Raw genomic sequence first — 23,956 nt, 5'->3', positions numbered from 1 at the left:
TAGCATCAGGTCAGGGGGAGATCAATGGGCTGCCAGGACAGGTGGAGTCACATTGGATCCTGGGAGGACATTACAGACTTGAAAATTCACCTCAAGCAGCAGCAAAACACAGCTACGAAGGCTCTTGGTTAACCCTGGTTGCACCAACACATAAATTGGGATTGTTAAAGTGTGCTTATTCTCCTAAGGCATAGTCGATTGCCACAACTGAGAAGAGAGACATCCCCTAAGAGGGTCTCTATAGGTCATCTGGTCTGAGACAGGGATACTATCTCTTGTTGTTTTGTGACTTTTTGTAATGTTGGGAAGCGAGATTCACACCAAAATTAGAGGAGATAAATACAGAACACTCTTGTTAATTCTTTAGGGATTTTTCCTTGTGAGGACAGAAACAGGGTGTGCATATGTATGTGCCTACCTGGGAACAAGGTTTAAAAAATGAAGAAAGAAATAATTGACTCTGACATCCTTCAAAGCCAGTGCAAAAGGATTTCCAGAAGCAGCCCAAATTCATTAGAATCCCTTGATATTCTTTGGCCTCATCAGTAATTAGCAGCTGACAAAGTGTATATTTTTTGTAACTGGCACTGCGGGAATGTTAGTCACAGAATTTGGAAGCCGACCACATATTTTTGCTGCAAGAGATAACAACTCAACATATGGCTGTAATCCAGCACATCTAATGATGGGTGCTTTGGCACCAAGGTGATGAGGGCTGTTTTTCTTAACATAACTATAATCTCAATCACATTTGGATGAAAATTCAGGGCTGATTCACACAAGAGCCTGGGTACCAACCTCTGCATGAAAAGAGAGTTCTAGCTGACTCTAACAGCTATTGGCTGGGGCAGTTGTTCTATAACCAGCCAGACAGCCCTCTGTCTCCAGTCCTCTCAGCAGCAGCACCCCCACTGGTTAATCACTTGCTACCTACAATTAGCAGCCCATAAACCTGGTTGTGGGAACACTCCCCCAAAAGCAAAATGCTGGTCAAGGGCCTCTCAGTCTCTCTCTCTCCCCCTCTCTCCCCTGCCCATTCAGCTGTAAGACATTCTGTGGAACAGATTTCATGCCAGCTGTGAAAATTATACAGTACAACCCAGATGGTGGTTAGATTTGTCAACCAACTGGGGGAAAAAAAGAAGGCAACACACACAACATTCCAGGCTGGCAGGAGACGCTTTGCTTTGGGCCAGTTGCCAGTAAACAAGGGATCTTTTGTCTGTGTCTTCAACCAGATTCTTAGGTAAGCACATAGATTATACAGTAAGCTCCACCCCCAGGCCCACTGTAAATTGTTCTGCTCCTGGGTCCTTCAAGTGGAGGAAACAAGAAGGATCAAGGTCATTGCACAGCCTTTTAGCACTGAACAGCCCTGCTGGATCAGGCCCAAGGCCTCTCTAGTCCAGCATCCTGTTTTGCACAGTGGCCCACCAGATGCCTCTGGGAAGCCAACAGGCAAGAGGTGAGAGCATTCCCTCCCTCCTGCTGTTGCTCCCCTGCAACTGGTACTGAGAGGAACTGTGTCTCTGAGGCGGGAGTAGCCATTCATAGACCTGTCCTCCATGAATTTGTCTAAGCCCCCTTTAAAGCTATCCAAGCTGGGGGCCATCACCACATCCCATGGAAGAGAATTCCATAGATTAATTATTCGCTGTGTGAAGAAGTATTCCCTTTGTTGGTCCTAAATTTCCAGACCTTCCATTTCATGGGATGGCTTCTGGTTCAAGTGTCAAGTGTTGTGAGTGAGGGAGAACATTTCTTCTCTGTCCACTCTCTCCACTCCATGCATAATTTATATATACTTTGATCATGTCGCCTCTTTTCCATAGTAAAGAGCTCCAGATGCTGTAGCCTAGCCTCATAAGGAAGGTACTCCAGGCCCTGATAATCTCTTGGTTGCCCCCTTTGCACCTTTCCCAGTTCTACAATATCCTTCTTAAGATACGGTGACCACAACTGTACACAGTACTGCAAATGTGGCTGCACCATAGATTTGTAGAAGAGTATTATAATACTAGCATTCTTATTTTCAGTCCCCTTCCTAATGCATGGAATTTGCCTTTTTTCACAGCTGCCGCACACTGTCGACATTTCCAATGGGCTGTCGACCATGACCCCAAGATCTCTCTCAGCTCAGATCCCATCAGCATATATGTGAAGTTGGTTGTGTGTGTGTGAAATCCACTGTAACTATTCTCGGCATCCCTGCTTCTCTTTAACCTCTCTCTGGTTTTTTGTTTACCTGGCAGGATGCAATATCTGCCTGAGCTGTGAATTGATTGTAGGTTCCTACTGGGCACATCTGTGGAGCCATTTGTCCCCCTGGGCAGCTGCAAAATGGAAAATAATGAGAGGTTTAGTTTGGGTTGAACATTACTCAGTGCTCAACCTCTGTTTTCTTGTGAATTTCCCGAGGCAAGGCTTAGCCTGACTCCCTTGCCTTTTCCCTATTGTGATGACTCAAACAAAAGACATCCCTCCAAAACACCCCCAGGGAGGAAGGTTTTGGGACTCCGTATGATCTATTTCCATGGCAGAACAAGCCAAAAGAAGAACATGGAAAAGCTTACAACTCTCAGGCAGTATGCAGTTGGACTATTCAGAACTGGGGAACACAAAAGAATGGGAGCATATGGTAATGGCCCAAGAAACTGTCAAAGACTTGTGCAGTGCAAGAACCAGGATAGATTTGCTCCAGGATATTATCCTACAATGTTCACATATTTGCTGAGCATTGCTATCCAAAACCTGGTATTTGATAGCTGGCATGCAACAGCATTTAACATTTGATTGTATCCAATCGCCAACACGCTATAGTATTTAGTATTTGACCATTAACTTGAAATGATGCTTGGCATCCGGCAACATTTAACAGATAACATGCAATGGTATTTAGCATTAGACAGCTGGCAGCTTATGAGATGTAGATATATTTGATGCCTGTCAGAATAAAAAGAAATAAAAAAATGCTACCAAGAAAAGAAAGCCAAATCTGGGATAAAAATTCTCTTTCAAAGTGCAGAGCTGACAATGCAATGCAAAATTTCACACTGAAAACATCAATGGCAAAATTAGAAATTTGGTGATCCCCAAACAGTGGGCAGTAGTTAGGGATGATGGGAATTGTAGTTCAGCAGCACCTGGAGAGGCAACGTTGTGCACCCTTGCACTAGAGCAGGGTTTCTTAACCCTGGGCCCCCAAATGTTGTTGGACTATAACTCCCACCATCCCCAGACATGGCCTTTGTGGCTGAGGATGATGGGAGTTGTAGTCCAACAACATATGGGGGCCCAAGGTTAAGAAACCCTGCACTAGAGTATGATGAAAATGCTGGGAGAGTAAAACAGGACTTTGGGGATGTTCTGATTATATTACAAAGCAGAACAAAAACCTTCAGTTTTTCAAATCTACTCATCTACCATCAAGAAAGGGCACTGTAAATTAAGGTACCAGGTTTTAACTTCCTCACCACATCAAAAGTGAACAGATTCTATAATCTCATATACGCTCCTCAGTTTCCATAAGCCCACACTTTCTCCAGGCCTTTCAACCCCAGCCTCTTTTCCTGTATTGTCTCCCGCTCTTTTGAAATGTAGATTGTCATCTCCTTGGGGCAGAGGTCTGTCTTCTTTGCATTGCATTACTCTGTGAAAGTGGTGTTATCTAAACAACACTCATCATAATTTTTGTTTCAGTGGTTTGACACACGGACCTCTTCTGTGTAGAAAGAACACTGGCTCTTCAGACCCTTTATGTTTCATATTCTAATTATGAAAAATATCACAGGGGGAAAAAATGTTTCCTTACAAGAATCCAACAGGGCACTCCAGGCAGCTGCCGGATGTGTAGTAGCGACCCTCCGAGCAATTAATGAGGCACCAGCTCTCACAGTCTACATCTCCATGGCTTGGGGCAATTCCTGCAAGAAAAGCGAAGACAGGGTCCAGAGGTGGGTAGGGAAGGAGAGCCAGGGACAAAATTTGCTGCTGCCAAACAGAAATGGAAAGTTCTGCAGAATGATTTCGCATGAAGTGGCCCACACACTGAGGTCATCCCAAAGAGCCCTTTCTGGGTTCCCGTCTTGGGAGGTTAGGAGAGTGGTAACCAGAGAAAGGGCCTTCTCTGTTGGGGTGCCCTGCCTGTGGAATGCTCCCTTGGGAAGATTCACTTACCTGCCGTCTACTCAGTTATTGTTTGTAGTTTCCAATCTTACATTTCATAGCATCATCATGCTTTGACTGAATTTTATTTTATTTTATTTTTAACTAAATCATGGGTCCCTTTGAGACCTTAAAAAGCAGCACATAAATTTCAACTCAAAACCAGAAAATTAAACTGTCTCTTCTTCACCACCTTTCCTAGGCCCTTTAAAATACTGCTTGTTAAAACTAACTCTGCTGTGGTTTTATTGTTCCCCTGTTTAATGTGTCTTAATCTGAGGGTGGGTTGTTTTTTTGGCTTGGAAACATTGCTTTTTATCATTTATTTTCATTGTTTTAAAACTACTATAAGCTGCTCTGGGAATTTTAAGACTGAAGAGCAGGATATAGATCCCAAATAAATAAATATTATTCAGATTGCTTTCTGACTCTGCCTAGAAGGTTCTTGTTAAAGAGAGAGGTGTGCTGCTTCAATGCATAGTTGCCATACATTGACTTAGGATGGCAGCAGGCAACCTTGACTCACCAGATGTTGTTGGACTACAACTCCCATCATTCCCAGCCACAAATAATGGAGAGCCAAGGTTGCCTTTCCCTGGCCTAGAAGCTCTACCACCAGATCTAACAATTTGCGGCTAGCTGTGGTTACTTGGAGGTGAAGAGAATGCACTCTAAGCATTCAGAGACACTTTATGACTGTATAATTATTCCAGGACCCAGACTTGCTCTTGAGGACAGATCCTGGTACTGACTGAGCCCCCAGAAGCCCTCACACACATCCAGGCAAACCCAGCAGCAAGTAGTCGTCAGCCCCAAAACACAGCTCGTGGTTTGAAAATGTGGTTTGCCTTCATGAAACTCCAGTCCTCCAGTTCTCTCAGGTTCTTCCTTTGGGGAAAATGAGGATAATACCACCATGAACCACACTGTAACAAAAACGTTTTGAAAGGGTGACACTGATTCACTAAAGAATGCTCTGTATCAGGAAATAGGCTGTCTTAAATCCAAAGGCTAGACTTCAGCATTAGCACTTGACACTAAAATGCTTCTTTTCTGCATCCTGACATCGTTTTCAAAGTTCAGGCAATGTGGGCCCATTAGTTTCAATTTCCTAAAGGCTCTGCCTACCATCTCTTTATGACTGAGGAACTGTGCTATGCCTTTCAGAAGACTTGACTCTGTATGTGTATTCATCATTTAGCTCCTAGGGGAGCTGTCTGCGGAATGGTAGGTAGGCTGGCCCATTTTGCCATTTAGAACTTGGAATGTTCAGACAGGCAAAGAGGAGAGAGGGCAAAGGGAGAGGATTAGTCTTCTGGTTGATGATGTCACAATGGCCCTTCATTCTGCTTTGATGGGGGCTCTCTCCCAATTGACATATGCCTCACACAGGACGACCTTCCCTTCCCTTATGCTTTTTCTGATGGTTTCTCTCCTGTCCATTCCGGTGGAGCAATATAAACCACCCTTCTTTCTAGGAACTCAGCATGGCTATGTCACATTATCCTCAAAATAATCCACACAGCAGGTTAGTCTGTGCAAATTATTATGTGATTGGTCCAAGACTGCTCAATGGAAATCATGGGCTTTGGGAAGAACATTACTGGCTCACTTAAAAAAATCATTTTTAAAAAGGTAAATACAGCCATGGTGGTGGCTGCTTCAGAGCAGTGCCATGGAGCTGTGAAAGAGAAAGTTCAAACTTTGTTTCCTCTATGTTTCCCCCCCTAATCTGGATTTTGCCCAAGCTTTGTAGCTGCATTTGCAGGAGATGCAGTCACAGATGTCTCATCTACACCTGAGTAAAGTGTCTTCTTCTGTCTCATCTTGGACCTGAGTAAGGATTTGAACCTAAGCTTTTCAGTTCTATACTCTAGCCCAGGGATAGGCATCTTTGGCTTTCCAGCTATTGTTGAACTACAATTCCCTTCAACCCCAGCCACAATAAATTATAGCTGGGAGTTGTAGTTCAACAACAGCTGGAGGGCCAATGTTGTCTGTTCCTACTCTAGCCATTACACCACACCTTAACCTGGTTACAGGCCTGGTGTCAACACACAGCACACTTGTGCAAATGCTAGGGTCCCTGGGAAGATCCAGTACTGATGCCTGCTACCCCTTTAAACAACATTTTAAATCCCCTGCAGTGTCTGTGACACAAAGTTACTCTAGAGCAATGCCATGTTGGAGGCATTGTGTAGGAATTTAAATGGCAGTTTCCAGGTCTTGACATGCTGTTACTAGCCACCACTGCTCTCACTGCTGTCAACTACTGTCTGGTAAGTCCATAAATGCCTACCCTGAAGTCAGGTCTCCAATGTAGATGGAAGCCCACAAGAGGCATTTTGCCTAGGACTCCCCCAAATTTGGAGATGGCCCTGTATGAACACTGTGGGGTGAGCACCTTTTATAGCCATGCTTATTCCAGGGAGAATATGCACACACAGAGATTTAATTTTTTCATTTGCACATACAATGTAATCACTTTTAGCCCTGTGCTATAAAGCAAGCAAACATATACATATATTTTAACAGTGGAAACAAACCTTTAAGACTTCAAAACCCCAGGAAAAGTTCATAATTCATTTTCTGAGATGTATATTTCCAGCTAAAAACTTCAAAATGTGGCTAAGAGAATCCTTCCAAAGAAAAAGTCTTTCATGTCTAAGTTGAATGAGCTACCCACAACCAAATAATTAACAGATCCTTATTTCTCCTGAAGAAAGGAGGTTTTAAACACATACAGTTCCTGGGAATATAATCTGTCTATGGGCTGAACTCAAGCTCAGTTAATGTGGAACAGAAAGCAATTTATATATTAAGTATCAACATACATTAAAATAAAAAATCCAGGGCAAATGGACAGGGTCTTGCTTGGGCAAAATATCTGAGGAAGTCTGAAAGAAGAAAGAAGACTTTTAAAAGGGTTGACAATATTTCTTAGGGGAAGCACTCCAACAAAGTGTTTGCCATCTCTTCGGGACACCTGAAAGAAAAAAAAGTAAAACCAAACACAGAAGAAAGAGTGAAAGACAGATCAAGGTGTAAACATACCTGTTGAGAAGCAAGTAAAGGCAGAACACAAAATAATGCAGTTCCAAAGTGCAGCCATCGGACCACAGGCAGATCAACTCTGGCATGGAGAGCTTATGCAAAAACTCCCTGCCAAGAATCTCCCCGCTGTTCCAGCGACCAGTATTTCCTTTGCTGGAGCCAAATGTGTAACCAAATCTCTCCTGGGTAATCAGTCTCCAAAAGAGCCTGAAGTGAAATGAACACCGTGCAGCGGAAAAAAAGATGACAGCCCAGAGAGGTCACAGGTAATTCTCCAAGGACTGCCCTGAAATTTGGAGAGGCGGAAAAGAGGCAAAATCCAGCAACTTGTTCTAAAATAGCTTCCAGATTCCGACATCACTGTTATTTCCCAACATAATCAGTTACTAAATTAGATCAGGGGTTCCCAATCGGTGGTACTCCAGAGATGCTGTTGAACTGCAACTCCCATCAGCTCCAGCCACAAAGAATTGTAGCTGGGAGAGAAGGGAGTTGTAGTTCAGCAATAGTTGGAATGCCACCAGTTGGGAACCCCTGAATGAGATGAATTCAATAGAAGATACAGCTACCAAAGGCCATTGCCCATGGCGGCTGCAAATGGAACCTCCATGTTTGAAACCAGTATATCTTGACATCATGCCCTCTGGTATATGGGCCACTGTTGGAGACAGAGTGCTCGATAGGATCATCAGAAGAAAAGGAATGCAGGGCTCCCATGTTTTTAACTGATGACTTGAAGAGCTCATGTGAGTGGGTGGCACTTTTCGTACAGGGGTATATAGCCCCAGCCTCAGAGGCAAGATGCCTCTAAATACCAGTTGCAAGGGAGTAACAGCAGGAGAGAGATCATGACCTCAGCTCCTGCCTGTGGGCTCTCCAGAGGCATCTGGTGGGCCACTGTGGTAAACAGGATGCTGGACGAAGTAGGCCTTCTTGGGCCTGGTCCAGAAGAGCTGTTCTTATGTTCTTATTAGCGGCCACTGACTGAATTGTTCCCCATTTGACATGACAATACAATCTTTAGCTGGAGAAATTTTTAAGGCAAGCCTAGACACTGTAGGAGCAACATTCCAGACAATTATTTTCCAATCAAAGGAAAACTCAGCAAGATAAGAGAGATAAATTAACACCAGATAAACAGTTGAGAAAATCCAGTGATGTTATTACAGGATACTGCGCTCTGCCCACGCACTGCTTTTGTATGAAGTGGCTGATGCTCTTCCAGTTTGGAAAATGGGAAGGTTTTAAAAACAAATGGGTGTTAAGGCAAGGGTGACCAACGGGAATAGCCCGGTGTTCCTAGGTAAGATGTGGTTTTGGGCATCATAACATCAGTGACCAGATGCAAAGGAGGGTGCGGTGCCTGTATCTTTTACATCAAAGAGGGAATTGCAGCAGATACAGCTTGCCAGGCTGGTGTGAGACAAGTGCCACTTGCACGAGGCTACAATAAAAAGTGCAGCCGCTCAATTCTCCTTTACATGTTCTGGGATCCCTACCTTGTGTTCTGTCTCCAGCAGTGTTTTAAGGCTAGGCCAAGTCTAGAGTGCAGACAGACTTGAGATCAGGCATTAAAGCTGAAGAAGGAAATATAGTAGAAGATTCTGCTCTGTTGACCAGGCAAAGTCCAGAGGGCCAGGTTTATGGTATTTATACCAGACCTGGCCAACCCCAAATGACTTATATTGCCTGCCACTCACTGGCATCCATGTGGCCCAGCCCATACCCTTTTGTGGCTGAAGGGCTCTCAGCCCCAAGCACCAGAAGTCTCAGGTAGCTTACTTGGTTGGATTCTAGCTTTGGAGTGTCATAGCCCCAAGACTTGGACCCTGATGACATAGAGAGGAAAGAACACCTGGGGTAGGCATGGCAGCCCTAGAAATAACCCTGTTACTAGAGGCTCCTGAAGGGGGTCAACATTGCTGGCATCTGCTTCACCCAGTGTGGTAGCCCTGCCTTAGTCTTCAAGCTCTGAGGACCCCTTCTCCAACCTCTGAACCCTTTGTGGAGTTGGAGGGCATCCTGTCACTACCACCTTACAGCCAGGACACTAGGAGGCTCCCCAGTCCCACCAGAGAACATAGCAAGGGCCCTAAAAGTCATAACCTTTCTTCAGAGACAAATCCCTGGCTGCAGGAGAATTAAAGCTCATAGCTGACTTCAGACAATTGGTGGAACAACGTTCTTAGCTCGTTGCTCTGAGTTGTCTTGCATCCAGCTTCTGGGACTTGTTTCACTTTCTCCTTGTGATGCATTGGAATCTGGATTGTGTTGGCCCCACCTTTACTAGGCCACACCTCCAGGTTGTCGACTCCACCCTCAGCCCCACAATCATATACAGAGGGTCATTGTAAATTTAAAAAGTTATTGTAAATCCACAATCTGAATTCATTATTACTGATAGGCCTGGCCTATCAGGGTTTTTAAATAGTTGTAAATTCTTTTAATCTGCTATAACCTGGTTTTCCAGTGTTTTTAAATTGTGTTGAATGTTTTAATTGTTTCATGGTGTTTTATAGACTCTGTTTTTAACTGTTGATTGATTTTAATTGTTTTGTTTTACTGTAAACCGCCCTGAGCCATTTTTGGAAGAAATTGGATAGATAGATAGATAGATAGAAAAGCAGGTAGAGAAAACCCTTCAGGAATGTGAACTAGGAGAACAAGGCCTTAGGTGGTAATCATTGATATGAAAATAGCGTTTTAATAATTACAGAAGAGAGCGGCTATGTTCATCTGTGAAATGTTGGAATCTACAAAATACGGTCATGCCATAGAGCAGATACTTCTGAAGGGAACATATCCACTCAGCAGGGAAAAGAAACTTCTTTCAAGATTCTGAGATGCCAGCAAAGGCCTCTGCCACCTGCCCCTTTAGCTAGCAAGATGCCATCTGTTGCACTTTTATAAAGTCTTTAATTAAACTCTTCCAATACATCTCAGATGCATCTGTTTCCTTCCACTCTATAAACAATTCCTGGGAATATCTGCAATTATCTTACATTACAGACAAGAATTGCCAATTAAATCTTTATCAACACAGTGTTAAGGAAAGGCAGCCAGCCAAATTCACTGAAATAGGGTCCCCCTCCCTCTCCCCAGCTAGCTAGCAGTCTGAGGACACCTGTGGGTTTTATAGGGTGAGCAGAGTTGCAAACCAGCCAGTCTTTCACTAGCTCAATCAGTAAAGCAGTTTTATCAGCTAACCGGGATGTAGCATCAGATCTTAGCAGGGTCTACTCCCAAGGTAGGAGTAGAGACAAGGAGAGAGATGGCTTTAAAAGGGGCTTAGACAAATTCATGGGGGACAGGTCTATCAATGGCTACTAGTGTGGTGACTATAGGTAGGGATGTGCACGGAACTGGTTCCATGCATACCCGGGTGATGGGGAGGGCTGCTTTAAGCAGTGGGGAGGGTGCCCTTACCTCCCCTGCTGTGTTTCCCCCTCCAGCACTGCTTCCAAAACCACTGTCATGGGGTGGCTGTATACCCTCTTGCTGCCCCGGTCAGCGTCATACCAGAAGTACGGGTGCGCACATCACACACCAGCCACTTCCAGTATGACGCTGACCGGGGCGGCAAGAGGGTATATAGCCATCCCACGACAGTGGTTTTGGAAGCAGTGCTGGAGGGGGAATTGTGTGGTGGTGTCCTTTTGCAATTATTCATGCAGTGCTGCTTGGAAGGCTGTGGGTTAAAAAAAAATTCACTCCACCTTTGGAATAGCAAAGTCAAAGCCATTTTGGATCTTCCTTCCTTTCACATCTCCACCCCTGTCTTTGGAGCAATGGGCCATCCCTTTGACACAAGATGGAGATCATTTGCATCTTTCAGACCAGCTTATGGCTGGTGCTGTACCCTGTAATTCTCGCCTGCCAAAGGGATGCTATTGCTAACACCTTGGAAAGATGGCAGCTCTGACAAGATAATGACACCTTCCTGAGGATTATGCCTGAGACGTATTTGGGGAGAGTCACAACAGTACCAATGCTATTTTAACACCATTCACCGCCAGAGCAAGTTCTGCATCGATGACAAGAATGGTGGAGCCAACAGCAAGCCAACGAAAATCAAAGTCAGCAATATGACCTCTCACATCCACGCAAACACTATGTCAGCCCATCCCACACAATCAAACGCTCAGCCTCTGTGCCAGCAAAATGAAACCCACAGCCTTCTTTAACCCCTCCTACGTCCTCCTTTGCACTGTAAGAAATGGTTGGTACAAAGTATATCACACCTTTATTCTGAGCACCATTTTACATGGTGATTCTCTCCTTTAAGTATTTACGGAGCTACACTGACAGATTTGGAGTCAGGTGGACATTTTTTTGGACCACAAAAATACAGCCTTGGTGCACACTCTTTTTTTTTTTGCTATGGACAACCCTCAGCCAGAACAGCAAAAAACCCCAGCAAGGGCAGCACGATGGCTAATACACACACACACACACACACACACACACACACACACACACACACACACGACATCACTGACACCTGATGCCAGGATAACCCATTGTAGAGTTGAGCAGAATGCATTTGACTGAGGATGGGGAAAGTTCTGTTACACAATGTTGATGATCAATACAACTATTGTAAGAGGAAGCAAAAAGTCAGGTTGGCTAGGGAAAACCTCCTTCATCCCCTCACTCCACCTTTGCTGTCTTATCAACAGCATCACCACACCCTATGGCAGCAAAGGTTAGAGAAGCCAAGTCCTTTTTTCTCTTCTTGGCTTCTTAATGTGGCATCTGTGCATGGTATTTCCAGGATCCTCTACAATGCCAAAGTCCCAATAGCATCTTTTCCACATGAGTTTGGGTGTTAATGCATTTCCTCTGCCCTGACAAACCGATTTGAAATCATATTAGCAGCTAATATTGTCTTGCAAAGATTCTTCTGTAGGCAGCATTAAAGGGAGACCCATGGGGATAAGGCTGGGAATTATTACATGAGCTTTATGTATTGTTCAGAAGTAAATAAAGAGATGAAGGCACAGTCAGAGATTTTGGCTCTCAACTAGGGTGATGTCCCAACTAGATTTTGCCTCTCAACTAGGGTGATCATGTTGAGAATTCTGTGAATCTAAGCAGCCTCTTTGGGAAAGGAGCCCAGTAGAATTGGGGCTAGTGTAAAAGAACCCACATCAATATGTTGCTGTTGGAATTAATTATAAGAAGTTGGAAGGACATAAGACAGAGGTGTCCTACTGTGGCCCTCCAGTGGTTGTTGGCCTACAGCTCGCATAATCCCTGGCTCCTGGCCACTGTGACTGGGGATGATGGGAGTTGTAGGCCAACAACAGCTGGAGAGCTGCAGTTGGACACCTCAACACAAGATGAAAAGGCCATAATATATTTTGTTCCCAAGGAAAATTAACTTCAGGATAGAAAGACACCTGATATTTACATAGCAGATGTTTTTTGGGTGAAGAACAGTGTGCTGGAATTGTTTATAGATTCAAGTTAGATGTATGCAGGGTCTTAAATGGATATGACTCGGCTAAAGCTGTGGAATGGGTTAAGAACATAAACTGCCCTGCTGGATCTTACCAGGGGTCTGTCTAGTACAGCATTTTGTCTCCAAGAGTGGCTAGCCAGATCCTTCTGGAGAGCTCAGAAGCAAGGCATGAAGGCAACAGAGCTCTCCTGATGTTTTCTCCCAGCATCTGGCACTCAGAAGTAGATTGCCTGTAAATATGGAGGTTCATCTTACTATGGCTGCAGTCTCATGTAATGTGGAACCGCAGTTGAATAGGCCTGTGGTTCTGCAGACATTACATCCAAATGTGGGGAACCACAGTTGGACACAGTGACGAAACTGAGGGTTCAGGATTGGGACGCCAATCTGAAACTTCAGTACCTGTTGACAGACATATCTTTCAGAAATTTGTCTAATCCTGTTTATGAGTAAACTAGGTTGTCATGGCCATCATAGGAAGATAGGAGGCTACCTCATACCGAGTCACACCTCTGGTCCATCAGAAGAGAGAGAGGGAAACTGAAGCAGGGGTTTATCAGAGGAAGAACATGAATTTATTCTGGGCATAAATACTTGAGCTTTGTTAAAGTAGGTCAGAGGACCAAGGGGCTGTACTAAAGCCTTCACAGAAAAGGTGGGTTTTAAGGACAAATGTGAAACATGTAAGAGAAGTGGCATCCCACAGGTGTTCTGAGAGGTAATTCCAGGCATAAGGGGGCAGTAAGGGGTAAAGGGTAGACTCTTTCTGTTGTCCTCTGGGGGCTCAGTGGGAAGTTGCACAATTAGTACTACCATTCATAACCATGAGAGTCTGCAGTGGTGCTGTACCGCTGTGCATTATATTAGTTACTGTTTCCCAGTGGAAGCTCTGTTTGTATTTTCTGAAAGCTCAGGGTTACAGCTGAGGGACCTTTGTTTTTCTGTCATTTTGATATGCACGGTTGAATCCGAGCTCTGCTGTTGTCCAGCTGCTTGACCTCCTAGAATTTAAGGCTGCAGTCCCATGCACGTTCCCCGGGGGATAAACCCCACTGTATCTGATAAACATGCATAGGACTGGGCTGTAAAAATACAGAATTGGTGTTTATAGAGCAAGTTTATGTGTAGAGATAAAATTAGAAGACACAGAGATGCTCCGATTAGCTGCTGAGACTTTGTCTTCAGTGTACTGACACCAGGAGATTTTTCTCCCCATCCCATTTAGTAGGGAAGTGATAAAAGCTGCTGTACATGGGGGATTTATAATGGAAAATACCGCCAGAGCTTTAACTAGTGCGTTTTGGACAGCACCCTTCAATAAACCCTGTTTCAAGCTGAATTATTCATAGCTAAATGGACAGAACTCTCTCAACAACAAGGTTAGGCCAATAAAATACATGTGCTGTACTCCCCAGCCTAGGAGGATTATAAGTTTTCTTTGAGTGCTGTGGACCTTGATAACCAAACTGGTGAGCGTGTTAGATGGATGGAATGTTACGTGTGGTCCCATTTTCACTGTAAGTGGGTAATGTTCCATTGATATCTAGGGCAAAGGTTCTAGAGTCTGTGAATAACTCCAAAAGAACTGGAAGGGTTGGAGGAGAGCACTGGGAGAATCTTTGTTAGTTATATTTGCAAACTTTATATGTTGCTTTTCCACCTGGAGGCCCAGAAAACTGCTTGTAACAAAGCAAGTTAACATGTTATAGCAACATCATGCAGAAGACTGTTCAGTAAAAAGGTAGGATCAGTGAAAGGTTGATCAATGAATTGTAATAAAACTAAACAAAAGGGAAAAGAGCTGCAGAAGGTCAAGACCAGTTACTTGGATTTGCCTTGAAATACACAGGGAAAATAATAAAGTACTGGTGTTATGGAAGCTCTGTGAGCTGCATCAGTTGAATTACTGCATTCTGGATCATCTGAAGCTCAATCTAGAGGTCATCTGAGCATGTACAACAGTGGCCTGGAGGCCAGGCAGCAGCTGAAAATCACTCACTCCTGAGAGTGCCTGCTTTCCCCTCTCCCCCTCCCCAAACAGAGCCTCCCCAAACAGGTCCCAGTATGCATAGGACAAGGCATAAAGGTGAAGGAGAGCCAGGGGAACACAGCCAGAAATGATGGGAGGAATGAACTACTCAACTCTCAGTCTTATACCAAGGATGCAGAACTCTTCTTTTCTAGTTACAGAATCTGCATTACCTTGATACAGCATTTTAATGTATTTCAAATATAGGATCCCTGCTGCCATTTCCAGTGCTCCATTGGGAGGTCGATAAGAGCATCCATGCTTTGGATGTAGAAGGGCCAAGGTTGCTCTCAGGCAGCTCCGCTTAAAAGATCTTGAGTAACAGGACAGAGAAGGAAGTGACCCTGGGGAGGTCTTATTTGTTGAAGGAGAGAACACTGTGTAGGGGTCTAACTCCATAGAAGACAGCTTTGTGTGTTCAAGTTGGCATGAAGCTAACAAGGGAGGGGAAGAGAGATTGCAGAACGTATGTGGGGGTTGTTGCCTAGCAGAGAGGTGAGTAGGAGTGATGGGAGGGGAATGTGCATATGGTGGGGGGTTAGCATCCTTTTAAAAGCCTACTTTCAGCTTATGAGATCACCTGGCATTCGGTGTGTGTGTGTGTGCGGGTGTGGGGGAGGCCCTTGGGGGAAGGGAGAGGAGACAGAACCAAAGCTGTCTCAACTGGGCTGACTGCAGTTTTATTTCTGCCTCACCTACTTGCACTTGCAGGTTTTACCTGGCTGAGCTTGCCAAAGGTGCTGGCCTTGAGGGAAGGGAGAGGGGTGTGTGTGTGTGATGCACACACACACACACACCCATCAACTTTGCAATGCCTGGTCCAATATGAAACAAATTGGGTACAGTCATAGGGTTAGCATAGTTTGTGATAATGACATCCACCCCGATTCAATATGATGGATGCATAAATATTTGAGGTGCAAGTGGGCTAACTTGTGGACTGCCTAACTGATTTGAACCAAATTTGGTGCAGTTGTAGTGAGAGACGCAAAATGACACCTCAATGGTATAGTTTGTGATGATGTAATCCACCCAAATTTAAATGGCGGACACTTGAACATTTGAAGCACAAGAGGGTTAACTTGTAAACCACCTAAACATTTGAACCAAATTTGCTACAGCTGTAGGGACACATAGGGACACCTCAACGGTTTAGTGTGTGATGTCATAATCCATCCCAAATCAAAATGGTGGACGCATGAACATTTGAGGCACAAGTGGGCTAACTTGTGAACTGCCTAACCTATTTGGACTAAATTTTGTCCAGTTGTAGGGACAGGGAAAGGAATGTAGGCAGATTAGGTCTTACCAGAACTACTTGTTCTACACACAGGAGGGGGAGCAGTAGTAGAACTGAGTTTTGTTATTCCGAAGCCACTGCTGTAAACAACCATCACTTAAAAAGAATTCTCTCTCCCTCTCTCCAGCACATAATAGACAGCAGATTGAACTTAAAATATGGCTCATCAATCACCAAGACAGTAGTGGAGAGGCATGCCAGATATCCAGATTCTAAATTTAACCATTCCTCTATGTGCATAACTTTCGAATCTTCTCTTTGTGCAAAAGTCTGAAAAGGGCACAAGAGCAGCATCCAGGTGCAAACATTTCCCACCCTTTCAGAGAAATCTGTCCAGTGACAGAAGAGAAGTGAAGAGTGAGCCTTCAGGAATCATCTCACTACCTAGATGGTCGGAGCTGTCATCGCTCAAGGGTATTTATTTACACATGTGAAGGTCCCAGATTCAATCTCTGGCAACTGCCATTAAAATAATTTCAATCCACCAGGCTTGGAAAGAGACCCCGCTGCTGGAAATCCTGGAGAGTGATGATGGTCAGAGAGGTGGCCATATTGGCTCAGTGGACCAATGGTCTGATTCAGGAGTGGCTCATACATGCATCTTTATCCCTTGAGGGACTCCAAAAACAAGCTTTCGTGTACGAATTTATCTCTCACATTACTTTAAACTCCATGATTTTAGAAAGACAGAAAGCTGCCTTATGCTGAGTCAGACCATTGATCTAACTAGCTCATTATTGTTTTCATGGACTGGCTGTGCCAAGGTTTCAGGCAAGAGTCTTTCCCAGCCCTACTTGGAGATGAACCTGAGACCTTCTATATGCAAAGCAAATGCTCTACCACTGAGCTATCACCCCATTTATGGAAAGCTAACTAACAGGAGACTAGGAGAGCAATGGAGCCACTATAAAGTGGGGCATAGGGAAATACCAGGGTCTACATTGGCACCTCTCTTGTGGCCGCCATGTGTGATAGCCACCAAGTCACTGGAAAGAGAATGGCTAAGGTCACAACAGTGCTGCAGTGGCTAGTTCAAATCTTCCAACAGCCTGAGTCGACCTCTTTTGGGGAAACATGTTCCCTGTAGAAGTCTTGAATGTCAAAGCAGCAGTGGCAATGACCAGATTTGGAAAAGGTCACATCATGGTACACAAGCAGCGCTGGAAATCAAAGGGCTTCATTTAGTGGGCACTAGGGAGGTGGTACAGAGCGGGAGGAGGGAGCCAGGCTTAAAATATACCACAAGGCTAATGATTTATCAAAGGCTCCCAGCATTACATTAAAGGGCGGCACGTAGTCCATCCGAGGCTCTCAGTAATGATTCCTCTGTCCTTTCATCCTAAAGCATCGATAAATTAGAAGCTCCTAATATCTGAATCCGAGGATCCCATTAAAATGATTTACTGCCTCGTTGCAGACTCCGTTATTCACAGGACAGGATGAATGAAGCTGATGTGTCCGTTGAGCCAGGAGGCAAGACTTAGGGCTGGTCAAATCCCATCAGGAGCCTAATTGAAAGATGGGAAGTATTTTATATCCACGCATGCAGCATGAAATACAGCCTCTCCCATGCACTGCCCAGGCATGGAAGACACCACAGCAAGAAGATTTATTTGCAAGAGATACCCTTGGCCACATCATTACTCACCACTAGGTTCTTTCCCCCCAGGTTGGATCCCTCTATCTTGCATGTATAAATTGTAACTCATCTATTCGCTTATTGGAGGTTTGATTCATGCACTCTTGTCTTCTGCTGTCCTCCCATTGGGCAGGTGATTTTCTGGAAGGAAAAGCAGAATATATTTGTTTTGGGAAACTATTTGTTTATATTTTGATTTTTTTTAAAAGACACAAGAGCAAGACAAATAGCAAGAAAGGTGGGAGGGGGGAATCCCAGAGAAGACAAGAAAAAGATTAGGAAGCATCCATCACAGTTCACATACATATATATAGCTAAGTAAGGCCTACCAGATCCCAGAAGCTATTGGTGTAACACATTTATTTAATCAGTTCTGTTGTTTACACCCTACCAGACAGCCACAGGCTCTCCAACTAGCTAAGCACCACTAAAGTACATAATAATAAATGGCAATTTAAGATATTATAAAACATGAAAGGAAGGAAAACAGTCAACTTGCACATGATAAAAGAACACAAATTGCATAGAGCAGCAACACAACCAGTCAACCAAATGTGCTCTAGAATAGGAAGGAATTGGTAATCTTTGGGGGCTGGCCATATAAGCCTCTTGTGACAGGGAGTTCTACAGGAAGAACACTGAAACAGAGAAGACCCTGGTCCTCGCCACCACAAGCTTTACCTTCCAAAGGTCATGGTGGTACCCAGAATGGACTATCTTCTGAGGAGCAGATGTGCAATATTGAACAAGATCGGAAGGCTTTAAAAGGCATAAACGTTCAAAATAAAACCACACAAGCACATCTGTTCACTTTTCATAAACTCTAAATCCAAGTGACTTTTGCACCTTGAATGTTCTTTGCCTCCTTCACCTGACTTTGTCTCTCCCTATATGGCAGGCGTGGTTCCAAACCAGGCAACAAGGTGTCAGACATTGAAGTGCAGTTGATTGATCCTACAAAATGGTATGCTGGTATTAGTTGTTTTTTAAAATAAATAAACAAACAAACAAATGCTTGTCTATACATTTTGGTTTTTTGTAGATTTTTTCTTTCCATTACTCACTGATCTAATAACTGTTGCATACCTTCTTCCTGGTTTGCACAATTAGAGGATTTGGTCACGTTACTAGAAAAACTGTCATCCAAGGTGTATTCCATTCTCCCGTACTCATGTGCAAAACAGAAACAAATATTTACACATATTTAAAACTCGCTGGCATTTCTAATTTTAGCACTTGAATGTGAAATTTCAAATTCAAGAACAGAATTTGCATTTTGACTACCAGATTGTTCCTCAAAATATGAGTGCATTGCACTTTTTAGTATCTCTTGATTGTTTTGGTAGGCATCAGACCTGAAATCTCCGACGTTGTGAAATAATGCTTCTGCACACCAAACATCTACCTATTCGGTTTTTTCTTTTTTGTTAGTTACTTTAGTTTTTAATTTAGAATGTAATTTTAATGTTGTCTTGCTTTGCATGTTTTTTTTACACCTTTATGTATTGAGTAGAGAGCTGGTCTTGTGGTAGCAAGCATGACTTGTCCCCTTAGCTAAGCAGGGTCTGCCCTGTTTGCATATGAATGGGAGACTAGAAGTGTGAGCACTGTAAGATGATATTCCCTTCAGGGGATGGAGCCGCTATGGGAAGAGCAGAAGGTTTCAAGTTCCCTCCCTGGCTTCTCCAAGATGGGGCTGAGAGAGATTCCTGCCTGCAACCTTGGAGAAGCCGCTGCCAGTCTGTGTAGACAATACTGAGCTAGATAGACCAATGGTATAGATAGATAGACCAAGTATGGCAGCTTCCTATGTTCCTATGACAGCCTCCCAGTCACATTTCAAATTAATTGTGGGTCTGTGTGTTTTATTTTCATCAAAGCTTGGGTTACGAACTGGCCTACACAAGGTTTTTTTTTTTAATCTCTTCTCTGTTTAGTCTAGTGTGAAATTGTTTTCAGGTAGTGCTTAATTCAGTCCTGGCTCTCCTCTCCTTTGTTGGATAATTCAGAGTGTTTGAGAGAGCACTCTACTAAATAGTAGCTCCCCGCCCGCCCCGACGTTATCAAAACTGCAATTACAGCTCTGTTGTATTCCAGACTGTGCGACAGAGGCAAGGCATATCACTTCCATTGTCTCTTATGAGTTTTCATATCTGCTTTGTTGACTTCTTTATTGGTGAGCAATACATAACCTTATCTGAAACAGGATGGGTGACACGACAAGGCGTGACTTTGCCAAGGCTGGTGGCTGGGCAGGCAAGCCTGGAGGCAGGCTGGTGGCTTAATAGGGCCTGGCAGGTCTTCCAGGCAGCCTTTAACAGCTTGACTAGGATTGAATTGCTCAGACTAAGGAGTGGTCCGAAAAGGTAGTTATATAAATGGGACCTTATTGCCTTTTCAGATCCCACTCTCAGAAGCTGCAGTTCACCCTCCAGCCATTTGTGGTGGTGGTGCTGTAGAGCAGCGAAGCTCAAGGCTGCAGTTACCTCTGCCTACAAGTTGTCCTGGGGCATGTGGACTAAGGCATACTGCTAGGATATTTAGTTCAAGATTGACTGTACCTTCCACACTGCAAAATATCAGGGTTCATATACTGGAAGAGCGATCAATAAGTAATGTTGAAGACATAACGGGAGAGTCCACACAGTAGAGCAAGTAGAGCTCTGTCCTTACTGAGGAAGGAAAGTTGTTCAGGCTCAAGAGGGACAGTTTCTGAGGGCGTATAAGGGAATGTGAAATACCACTGGTTAACCATTTCCACACGTGCCAAGCCAAAAATTCTTTTTAAAGCATTTTCAGCAAAATTCAGGGGTGCTGAAGGGATTCAGCAGAGGGGAAAACCAGGATGACTTTGGAGGGTGGGAAAGCAAATAATCTGTGCTTTCAAGGGGGGTAGGTTACTGCTGTGTCTTATTTCTGTAGTGAAACAGAAACTAGTGTGAAGAAAGTTTTGCTTTGCAGTGTAGAGAAAGATTTGCTTTGCAGTAGAGTTGCCTCAGGATTAGATAAAGTTCTGAGGTAAGTGTGGTGGGTTTTGCTTGGGGAAAATATTCAAAAAATTCTGAGGGGGGGAAGCATACTGATATAGCTAGAAAAAACTGTTAGGGGATGTCCTCACATCCTTATGTTGGCACCAAATTTCATCTAACATAAAACTTCTTAGGAGAATCTAGAGGTTACAGCTAAAAAACCCACATCTCAAGAATTTCAGGGAAGGCAAGATTTCAAGAAGACTAGTATCATTTCTTCTCACACCCTTTTCCCAAACATGGCTGGCAAAGCGATGCATCAAGAACAATTCAAGTGATGTGAAAAGATACAGTCTTCTGCAAACATCTAGGCTAGGGGTTCCCATCCTGTGGTCCTCCAGGTAAACTGTGGTTGTGAATGATGGGAGTTGTAGTTCAGTAACATCTGGAGGATCACAAGTTGGGAACCCCTGATCTAGGCCAAAGATGAAACACTAATCAGATTCAGGAGGCAACTCTTACCCAATTGCATTCCACACTTCCACTCAATAACTGATCTCTACAAGTATTTCTTTTGAAGGGCAGTCATAGGAACATAGGAAGCTGCCATATACTGAGTCAGACCATTGGTCCATCTAGCTCAGTATTGTCTACACAGACTGGCAGCGGCTTATCCAAGGTTGCAGGCAGAAATCTCTCTCAGCCCTCTCTTGGAGATGCTGCCAGGGAGGGAACTTGGAACTTAGATGTTCTTCCTCATAAGTCATGCAACCTTTTTTGGTTGTCACTTCAGTGTCATGGCAATTGTTCTTGCTGGCTAGCTCACACTGACCACTGTGGGAAGTTTGACTAGGAATGCTGCTGACCTGTCCAAGTTTCAATCAGTTGACTTCACTGAGCTCTCTCTTCATGTGACTTCTCTGATTGGGAGGTTGGCGGCCAGCAAAAGCCATATATCATGGTCCTTAGAATCGTGGATGATATCTTCTGTGTCCATTCCTATCCATTCTTTCAGGTCATCCATCTATCCCTCCTTCCTCCTTCCTCTTGATCTTCTTCCTGCTAGCTTTCCTCCTAGTGTTAGTTGTGGTATTTGATATTTTACTCCTCTGAGGATATGTCTACAATGCTCCAGTTTGCATCTCTTTATTGTCTGTATTATTTGTTTATGTGTTTTTGCTTTTTGAAGTACTTTTTCATTTGTTGTTCTGCTGGTCCATTTAATCTTGAATATTCTTCTGAGCCACCTAATGACGCAGCAGGGAAATGACTTGACAAGCAAGCCAGAGGTTGCGCTGAAAGGCATCATCTCATACTGTGTGGGAAGAGGCAATGGTAAACCTCTCCTGTATTCTTCCAGAAACAACCACAGGGCTCTTTGGTCACCAGGAGTCTACACCGACCCAATGGCACAGGTTTCACATCCACACAGAAGAAGAGACCAGATGTAGCATATCATTGTTCTGATTCTGAGTTGCAGATCTAGTTTACTCTTGCAGAGGAAGATCTTCATTTGGCTGAATTTTGTTCTTGCTTGTCCTATACAGCTTTGGATTTCTTTTGTTTGGTCGTTATCATGATAATGGTTTTCCTCCTTGGTAACAGTAATTTCATACTTGATCTAGGTTTTTGTTATTGCTTTGTATTTTGAGGGGAATTCTCGTTTTACTTATGCACATGGTTTTAGTATTTTTTGCATTTATTTTCACTTTATTTTCACTGAACTAGCAAAGTGAATTTCCTAACCTAGAGCAGGGCTTCTCAAACTTGGGTCTCCAGATATTGTTGGCTGGGGATGATGGGAGCTACAGCTCAACAGCATTTGGGGACTCAGGTATGAGAACTCCTAAGGCAAACAGAGAATGCTGAAGTATAAATGGCCTCATCCAACAGTTAAGACATCTTGTACTGCTCAGGAAAGAAGGACACACCTGCTTCTAAAATGAAGTATTTATCAACAACCTGGAGGGCCATTAATAAAAGAAGCTTTCTAAGCTCTTCAGGACTGAAATGTAGAACTTTGAGCATTTTCCTTCCTTCAAAAACCTGTTTCCTCCATCAAAAGGAAATCCAACTGCCAGGTGCTGCAGGATCCAAACCAGAAAGCCCGCTGGGCAAGCACAGATTGCTTAGTCCCTCGCAATATGGGCTACTAGTTAGAAATGGGAAGGGCAGACAGTTCAAGCCAAGCAACACAATAGCCACTGCTAGTTAGAGTGGCTGCCATATCATATATGCCAACTGCTCGTATTTACCAGGGAAATCCCTATTTTCTGGTCTCTGTCACTGGTAAATCACTGTCCCTATTTATGCCCCCTGGGGACACCTTACCCAAACTGTATTTGTCTGAGTTTCTTGATATTTGTGAAAAACTGATTCCTTGAAGAAGTCCTGTATTTCAGAATGCCCAGGATTAATTGCAGCCTAGTCCATCCCATGACCAGAAGGGCAAGAAGAATTCTAGAATGAATAACTTCCTGATGCTACAAATTCCCTGCCCTCTGCCTTTTCAGAAAGCAGAGGGCAGTTGTGTCTTTCACATCATAGGAACATAGGAAGCTGCCATATATTGAGTCAGACCCTTGGTCCATCTAGCTCAGTATTGTCTACACCAGGGATTCTCAACATTGGGCCCCCAGATGTTATGGGACTTCAACTCCCATAATCCCCAACCAAAGGCCTGGGGCTGGGGTTTATGGGAGCTGAAGTCCAAAAACATCTGAGGACCCAACATTGAGAATCCCTGGTCTTCACAGACTGGCAGCGGCTTCTCCAAGGTTGAAGGCAGGAATCTCTCTCAGCCTTATCTTGGAGATGCTGCCAGAGAAGGAACTTGGAGCCTAGATACTCTTCCCAGTCAGCATGGCCCCATCCCCTAAGGGTAATATCTTCCAGTGCTCACACATCAAGTCTCCCATTCATATGTAACCAGGGCAGACCCTGATTAGCTATGGGGACAAGTCATGCTTGCTACCACAAGAGCAGCTGGGACCAGGAAGAGCAGGGAGGAGCAGAACGAGGATGAAGGTGGAGGCCATGATGACAACTAACTGCCGCCAGGTAAGCAGAAGTGAATGGGGAATGGTGGGGCAGGAGGTGAGAGAGTGAACTGTTCCATATTGAGCTGCGGACTCTGCTAAGGCAGGAGTCTGGGAGGGACTCAGACCTTGTATATCTCCAAGGGAAAAGGGGTCAGGACCTTAGATAGCTCTGAGCAGGAAAGCAAGAGAACTGGGTACAAGAGCAAAGATGGAAGTTGCTCCAGCAGATGTTTGGAGCTGACTGCTGGTTTTCCTAGCTGCTGCTCAGGTAGCATGTACTAGCCCTGCTCTTAGGT

The 23,956-nt window shown here is 44.1% G+C and overlaps 1 long non-coding RNA gene across 1 annotated transcript; it reads left to right on the top strand.

Moving 5' to 3' along the window:
• Nucleotides 1-5,526: 5,526 nt before the first annotated feature.
• Nucleotides 5,527-10,160, top strand: LOC128333990 (uncharacterized). The gene is made up of 2 exons (XR_008311148.1): nt 5,527-5,692; nt 9,935-10,160. It is a non-coding gene; the product is annotated as an uncharacterized LOC128333990 (long non-coding RNA).
• Nucleotides 10,161-23,956: the final 13,796 nt, after the last annotated feature.

The sequence above is a fragment of the Hemicordylus capensis genome, chromosome 8 (assembly GCF_027244095.1).
Source record: "Hemicordylus capensis ecotype Gifberg chromosome 8, rHemCap1.1.pri, whole genome shotgun sequence".
In the NCBI taxonomy this organism is placed as follows: domain Eukaryota; kingdom Metazoa; phylum Chordata; class Lepidosauria; order Squamata; family Cordylidae; genus Hemicordylus; species Hemicordylus capensis.
Note: the sequence above shows the minus strand (reverse complement) of the source record. Positions and strands in the feature narration are given on the sequence as shown.